Below are 8,849 nucleotides of genomic sequence, written 5' to 3'. Positions count from 1 at the left end.
GAACACATTGCTAGAAAGGACAAGATGTGTAACCATCTGGCCTCAGGCACAGATTAGGAGCTGCTAGGCCCTGATGGATAAGGCACAGATGTGTGGTTGTTGGCAAAATGCAAGCTGGCTTTCCCCCAACTGAGTGGCCTCATGGCGCCTTGCCTGGTTAGTGGCCTTTCTATGGGAAGCCTCTTAAGTTACTGTGCCCCTAGAGCCTAACTTGGCAATTGTTTTCTCTCACACACAGTGCTCTCAGACTGTAAGTCAAGCAAGCTCACCAGATTTTATTGTAATCAACAGAACAGCCAGTACATGCCTTCCAGTCGAAGCCACAGGAGGAGTGGGAAATTTAAGCCATGGGCATCCTGAGCTCTAGAACTGGGGGACACCTCAGATGTTTCTTTGCTTTGCGTTCAAGAGTGGTTTCCTGAGCTAGAGTGAAAAATGTGGGCTCTAGCACTCTCATGGTTTAAGGTCCTTGAGAGTTTAGGACACACACCTCTTTTGTGTTCAGGGTATCTTCCCAGTGGACACTATGGAAGTTTTCCTCCAATGAAAAACTCACATTGACAGCTACTTCCTTCCAACAATGCTGATCTCTGTCTCCAGGACTCCATCCAAATACCCGTCACACTGACCCTAGATTGGCCCCTGGGCCTCTCTGAAAAATTGTCACTGGAGGAACCTGATTGCTTCCCACACAAAAGGCTAGGCTTGATAGGTTCCTGGTCTGAGTGCTTTCTTTCTAGTAATGCTACAAATGTGACAAAAGTTTGGATTTTCTAAAGCTGAATCAATCACAACAGACTAACAAAGTTTTTCAGTCTTTTGGAATTCCCAGTTCTAACTTCCTCAAAGTGCTTTCTCCACACATGGAACCAAGGGGTCTGGGGACCCTCTCTTCTCCTTGTAAGGTCACCACCATTTATCACCTGTTGCCTTGTTAATTGCACATTGTCACCTTCACACCCTGGATACCTCACAGGGATTAAAAAATCCATCCAAAAGCTATTAATTGGCTGCATCAAATCATGACTCAGTAAATAAGTATATTAGACATCTTGGACTGTGATTATCCTACCATTAGTTGGCCTCTGGCATGACCAAGTAGAGGGGGTCCCGATCTATCCTTGGAAACTTGCCAATGCCCAGTTCTGTGGGGTTGCCAGGAGCCACAGCCTCATCACTTCCAGCTACTGATGCTGGAAGCAGGGCAGGAGAAACCCTGAAATACAGCCAGCCAAGGCACCCCAGTTGACAGATGAAAAACCAAGATCCTGACTTGTTCAGAGCACGTGAACAAGTCAGACTGCCACATCTAGGGGGTCAGGTGGAAAGTTTGACTCTTCCTCATTGCATCCTGGGGTAGGCACAGGGTTTGCCGGGAGGGTTCAGAATCCATGCCACAGTGTGCACCAGGTCCCCAGGCCTGAGACACCGACTGGAGGTACTGAGCTTATTAATGCAAATGTTACAGTGCAATAGAATTCAGTTATTCTCCCTCTCTCCACTTCCTGCCATCTCTCAGAGTTTTATTGCTCTCTGAGCCCATAACCTTCAAGCCAGGATTTCCAGACCCATGTATTTGAGCTTGAGAGCTCATTTGAGACTCATCAGGTGGGGGCATATATGAAGGGCCATGTCAAACTTCTAACCAGCTGGTGGTACACAGTGGTACATTCCCACACCTGCCCACTTACTCTGAACTATCAGCTCTGAGCAGCCAACCCCCTACCAAGTAGAACGCTGTGAACTGCATGATAAAAATGGGACATTCTCTGAAGAAGGAAAGACATATTCTATGAGGAATCCACTTCTTCAAAAGCCTCCATCCATGATTCCTGCTCTTTACCAAATCCTTAGAGAAGGCTCTTCATTCATATTGGCCAAAATTAACCACTCTGTACGCAGATACCCTGCTACTCCTATAAACAAACTACAAAGTGAACCTTACCTCACCACGCCATAAATTCTACTTCCCCCTACCTAAGCGGCCTCCCACTAGGGAATGGGGCTTGCTCCATCAAGGCCTCTTACCTATCTATCTTACATTCTTGGAAACTCACTTGGGAAACATATTTGATCCTGGAAGAGATGCCTCCAAGAGAACAAGACCTACTCCTTGTCCTCAAGGAGCTCACAGTCTAGACATGGAGACAGGCAGACCACAGAAGTTCATGACTTTGGAAAAGGTGCTAGATTGAGAGATAAGCAAGAGAGAACCACAGGAATAGGAGCTATCAAAAACTCCAAGGCAATCAGGAATGGAAGCATAAAGGAGCTGACCATGAAGCTGGGTCTTGAGTGCTGAGTATGAGTTCAGTTGGGGAGACGAGAAGAAAAGTTTAAATGGGTGGAATAGCAAGACCAAAGGCAGGAGAGTGAAAAATATGCTCAGAGAATGCCTGAAAGTCCTGTATGTCAGCAGCAAAGTATGGAATAGGGGTGGGAGTAGGTGGCAGGGGATAAGACTAATAGGAGGATGCAACTGAGTGTTTATCTCTTCCAGGTCTGTGTTCTGGTTAGTTAGTGCTGTACAACAAACTAACCCAAAACTTACTGGCTTAAAACAATAGTCATCTTATTATATCTCACAATTTCATGGGTTGGGAATCCAGGTAGAGCTGAGCTAGGTGATTCTTTTGCCCACATGGCTTTGATAGAGATCACTCAGCGGTGTTCAACTAGAAGATGGGCTGGTCTGGTGAATGCACCTCACATGCCTGGTGCCTTAGCAGGGATGGCAGGAAGTTTAGGGTCAGCTGTGCCTGTTGACCAGAATACCTATATGTGGCCTTACTAGCATGGTATTCTTAGGGGCAGCTGGAATTCTTACTTAGCAGCTCAAGGCTCTAAAAGCTAGTATTTCAGTGACCTAGGTGGAAGGTGCGTGGCCTTTTATAACCTAGCCTCAGAAGTGATAATATATAGCATTGTTTCTCTGGTACTCTATTGGTTTTAGAAGTCACAAGCCCACCTGGATTCAAGTGGGGCAGGGATATATAGACCCCAACCCTTAATGAAAGGAATGTAAAAGTTTGCAGTCATATTTTGCAAATTCCACACGTCTTACTGAAATAAACCAGGCATAAAAAAGGGCTCTAGGCTTTCCTGGATCTTTCTACTTTGGCTCTCTCTACTTTGTGGATCAAAAGTCAAGTGGAAAAAAAGTCAAATCTCAAATGAGTTGAACTAGAAGTTGGTTCATTTTAAGGAATGTGCTCTAAGAGCATAGGATAAATAAGCCACAAAGCCCCCTTGCCATATGTGTGCACATCTCATAGCCTGGTGACAAAAAAAAAAAAAAAAAAAAAAAAAAAAAGAAATGAAAGTGGTGACTAACTCTTCTGGCATCTTTCAGGCACCACTGGAAAGGATCCAAGGAACCTAGTCTGCTACAGGGCAAACATCTTGCCTTATGAATCAGACCTTGACTTTCTGAGGAATGTTGGACAAATCTCTTCCTTTCTAAGCTTTACTTCTTTACTTGTGTTGTGGTGATGACTCCTACACTGCACTTAGGGCAGCGAATAGAACCTGCAGTATATGGCCGACATTGTGTGCTACCCTCTGACTGTGAACCACATGCTCTGGAGATATGATGCTTGCTCTTGCTCAAAATGTTCACAATTTATTATGGTTTTTTGTTTCTGCATTCTCATGACAAATTATAAAAGCTTTTCTGCCTCCTCTTTGCTGTCCCTCCCTCCAGGGTTTATCAGTATGGCTTTGAGGCTCCCTCTGAGAAATCCCTTTCCCACAGCTGTCTTAAATGCAAGCTGGGATTGTTTATTTTCTCACACCTCATATATCTCAGTCTAGAAATGGCATTAATGACCTTTTTTGCTCCAGATCATGACTCTTCCACTTTCTTGTAAAACAAAACAAAAAAACAGGAAACTTCCACTTATTTGAGTCCTATGTCATTTACTTATGTCATACTCTCTTGCTGATCCTGCTCACAGTGCCAGTTGTCTCACTGTTATCTTACTGTGTGCACTCTTCATTGAACCCGGGGTAGGCAAGGTGTGAGCTAAGAAGCTGGAAGAAGAAGCGAGGAACCATAGGAACTACAGACATGTTTATTCTCTCCTGACTGGCACAGCGGCCATAGTAGCAGACACACTGTATTCTCTCCCCTCCTGGCTGACCCAGTGGACACAGCTGTAACACAGCCTCACCTCCATAGCACAGCCATAACATAGCCCCAAGGACTTTTCAGGTGAAGCTTTTATGCTTATAGAACAAAAGTAGCCCATGGCCAAGCGAGTACCTTGTGACACGCATGTGCAATACTATAAGTGATCTCAGCTGTTACATAATTCTTTACATAACACGGGGTGAGAGAGAGAGGCCATGGGGCAAGAGTGCCTGACCACCTCTATCTTGGCTAATTTGCTCTTTCCGTACACACACTCTCTCTTTCCTTACTTTTGTAGTGTCCAGATCTCCTAGTCATTTATTTATTGAAGACTTGGCACCTGATTCACAGTGCTCTTTGTACTCTAAGTTCTGCCATCATTGTGGATGACTTTGTCTAACTTCTTAAATTCTCCATTTTTTAGCCTTTTTATTTCCAAGGAACCTCTCCTTATTTCATCTCAGCCACATGCTCCTGCCATCATACCAGAGACCCTGTCATTTCCTGTTATTGCCCCACCTTCAGAACCAGTGTTTCAAACATTCTACTCTCTGACCACAAACTTCTCTATTTCTTGATTGCTTGCTCTACTCTCCACCATTACAGTTCTTCACCATTTTGGGGCTCACAAACTAGTGACTCTTTTTGTCTCACTCAATCTTTTAGCCCTTTCCTTTCTCTGCCTGACTCCTTATCCTATTTGGATGGAATGGCTGATTAGTTCAGTTCCACCCTTCCCAACACCTTGCTAAATTCTCTTGCCCCCCTCCCATCTTTTTTTGGTAACCCAACTCTGCATGAACTCAATCTCTGTGCTTGAATCTCAGCAGCTGCATAATGCTGGAGAAAACTGCACTTCAGGAAGGTTGATTCCATTCTAAAGGCACAATTATCAACTTTCATCCTCCAACACCAACCACCTGGCAATTCTACCACATGCCTCTGATCAACTTACCCGCCCATTTTATCCACAATAGCTATTTCAAACCTTATCTACTATCCGCAAACCTTTAACTTTCTCCCCTAACTGCCTCTTGCTCTCAGCATAGGACCTCACTTCCTAGTTCACACACATACACAAAATGAAATCCAACAGAAGGAAATTTCCCTATGCTATGTTTGTCAAACCTACAAAGTTACCTGTTCCACTCATTTATGCTAGAGAAAGTGATCACTCTTCTGTCTTGGTTGAATCCCTCCCCCTTGCTTTGGATCGCACTTGGTCCCAATTTCTTATAGCTTTACTCTATCAATGATCACTTCTCCAGATTGTATGTTCAACTGCTACTTCTTGTCAATAATTTGAGTAACAGTAGATCTTGGCCTCTGCTAAGTTGGTCAGGCTACTGTGTGTAACTGGCTTTTACTGGAAAAAAATGTAGAGCATTTCTAGAACATGGTTTAGCACAGTAGTATCTAATATGAGACGCATGGGAGTGATCCATTTCTTTGTGAGAAAGAAGACACTACAACTTGTTCTGTGTCTTTAAATTTTAAAAGTGAAATGGGGAATTCCCTGGTGGTATAGTGGTTAGGACTCCATCCTTTCACTGCCAAGGCCTTTGGATCCATTCCTGGTCAGGGAACTAAAATCCCACAAGCCACACGGTGCAGCCAAAAAAAGAAAATGAAGAGCTGAGACAGAAATTTGTCTTCCCATTATGGAGTATGCTTGGTGACCTGTAGTCCTCATCTCATTCTATTCACTCATGTGGCAGACAGTCCTAGGCCTGCATTGTGGAGAAGTGCCCTGAGATAGAAGAAAGATGCACAGTGTTCTAGCATTTACTGCAGGGCTCTCCTGGAGGAACACCAGCATTTTGAGCAAGCCATGGGTACTAAGTTAAATGAATTTAGAGATATCAACTATTTTTATATGATAGCTTCATTGAGTTATAATTCAATTACCATAAACTTCATTCCTTCAAAGTATATAATTTAGTGAGTTTTAGTATATTCACAGAGTTGGGTTACCATCACTATTAATTCCAAAACATTGTGTGTGTGTGACTTTCTTTCTGTGTAGATGTATGGTTTCATTTCTCTTGAGTGAATACCTAATGGTGGAATTGCTCGGTCATATGCAAACTATGTTTAACTTTTTGATTAACTGTAAAGCTGTTTTCCAAAGTGGCCACCCATTTTACAATCCCATTAGCAATGAATGAGCATTCATTTCTTCACATCCTTTCCAACACAGAGAATGAGAGAAAATAATTGCAATATATGTGATATAGGACTTCTATTTAGAATATAAAAAGAACTCTTAAAACAAAACAGACAAGTGACCTAAAATGAGCTAAGGATCTGAGTAGACATTTCTCAGAATGATATATAAGAGGCCAGGATGATATATAATAGGTCAAAAAGCACATGAGAAGATGCTCAACATCACTAGATATTAGGATTATGCAAATTAAAACCACAATGTTATCCTATTCAAATGCACTAGGATGACTAAAATCAAGAAGATATCATCCAACTTTAACTCAACTCACCCTCACAAAGTAGATAAGTGGTTTAAAAAGATTTTTGCAAAGAAACAGCAGTTTGAAGGTAACACTAATGATACAAGCATAAGTGAATGACAAGAAAATGACACCACTGACACTTTAATCTGGGAACAAATCCTTTGTAAGCTACATGACAAGCTAATCATATGTGACAAAAAAATGGTAAAAAGTTGAAAGTGTCAAGACAATATGAAATGTGATATTTCATCACCATTGTTGATGATGAACCTCATATTAACTGTATATTATTTCCTGAGAAATTAGCAAATTGCAGGGTAAAGCCACCAGGACTTATAAGATAGTTACAGAGATAGGTATTTTGAAGATCATATTTATATTATCCTACTAAAAGTTCTAAATTTAAATATGTTTTATACTATATTTATAATATAGAAATAGTCTCATGGTACATGTATATCAGCTGCAAGTAACTATTCATATATTGGGAGCAGATATTGGAAAATGTTTAACTGATGGGATGGGCAATCACAAAAGTATGAAGATTACTATTACAGAGCATAGACCTGGACTTAAGCACTAACTGAACCCATTCTTGGATGATTCACTTTGTGCCAGTTATTTAGCCTCTTTGTGCTTCTGAAAGCACAGATGTTCTGCATCTGAAAAATGACAATATTGACCATCTGTTTTATGGAATAGTTGTAAGGATTAAATGGCATGAAGCACATTAAAAAACACAGTGCCTGTATGTAGTACATGCTCAATAAACATGATGGTAGTGATGATGATGATTTGATGATGGAAAAAAAGAAAAAGAAATCTTGGTGGGAGGAGGGAAACAGAGAGATTATTACTGAGCACAATAACCTGACTGCTCTGCAGCCCTGAGGTGTGTACAGTGTACTGAATCTCGGTATTTATGATGCCCTTTCTTATGGCCCTGTCTGCTACTTCTCTAAATTCTTTCTCCTCCCTCCAAAGTTACCTATCACTTCTAGATTCTATAACCTCATTTTTCCTGACTCACTAGAGGAAAGGGGAAAACACCTGTTACTTTATTATGCTGAGGAATTAAATTCTTGTTGATCTCGCCTCTTCCACCTCCACTTTGCCCACTGGCTCTGTTCTTCATGGCTGCAAGGCCCTAATAACACGATTTTATAAACCAAAGGTTTTTTTCCTAATAAAATTCTGCTTTACTCCAGAGCCAGCACACTCAAACTGCAGCCAGCTCTTAACATAGCAATTGTTTTCCTCCCACCATAAATGAGCAAATTAATAATTGAAAGAATGAGCCATTTCCTCTCCTCACTGAAAGACCTCAGGGCCTCCTTTCCAATCAAGTCAGAAGACTTACTCTGTTACCACCCACTTCTCCTAGAAGCTACCCTCCACTGTGCTACTCTAGGTTGATTTGACTTTTTAAAACTCTCTTCAGGTCACTTGGCATTGGCGGTACACGGTGTGGGGGTGAGGGGCAGCCATGGAGATTGTCCAGTTTACAGAGGAGGAAGCAGCCAGAGGTAGCAATTTCAGGGAATAGGAAACCTGGATGGTAGGTCAAATTCTCATAAGTAATACGCAAACTTTTCTGTTTCAGATTTTTGTCTGTAAAACGAAGGGACAGAACCAGATAAGAGAGAGAAGACCTTTTAAATCACACAGGGAGTTGTTTTCTATTCCCTTGGTGTGGGGGACAGGAAAGGGGCTAAACACTATTGAATTTGATTATCTAAGAATAAACCAGACACAGAAACTCCAGCCACTTAAAACTGGCCACCCACAGAGGTTATCTTTGGATGGGGAGATAAGTTGTTATATTTATATGTGTTTCAAAACTTCTATAACTGTCATGTGGTGATTTTCTAATCAGTCACCACAGTAATGTCAAGTGTAAAACTTAGGTAGCAACTTTATATACACAGTCTGATCTCACTTTTGCATAAACATTTGTATGAATGTATAAGAAAATGCCTGAAAGGAAAATGCAACCGTGTTTTCCTTTGAGTGGTGGTATTGTAATGATTTTATTTTCTCTATACTGATATACAATAAATGTTATACAACAAACACAACTTATTTAACAGGAAGAATTTTTTAATTAAAAAAATACATCTAAAAGCCATATTTTGCTATCAAAATGGTGATCAAAAGGACTCCAGCCTTTTTCCACATCCTCTTCAGCAGTGGTTGAGTATCTTTGTGTTTGACACTTGGTTTTGGTAGTTGTTTCCTCCTCAGGT

This window comes from Budorcas taxicolor, chromosome X, assembly GCF_023091745.1.
Source record: "Budorcas taxicolor isolate Tak-1 chromosome X, Takin1.1, whole genome shotgun sequence".
In the NCBI taxonomy this organism is placed as follows: Eukaryota; Metazoa; Chordata; class Mammalia; order Artiodactyla; family Bovidae; genus Budorcas; species Budorcas taxicolor.
Note: the sequence above shows the minus strand (reverse complement) of the source record.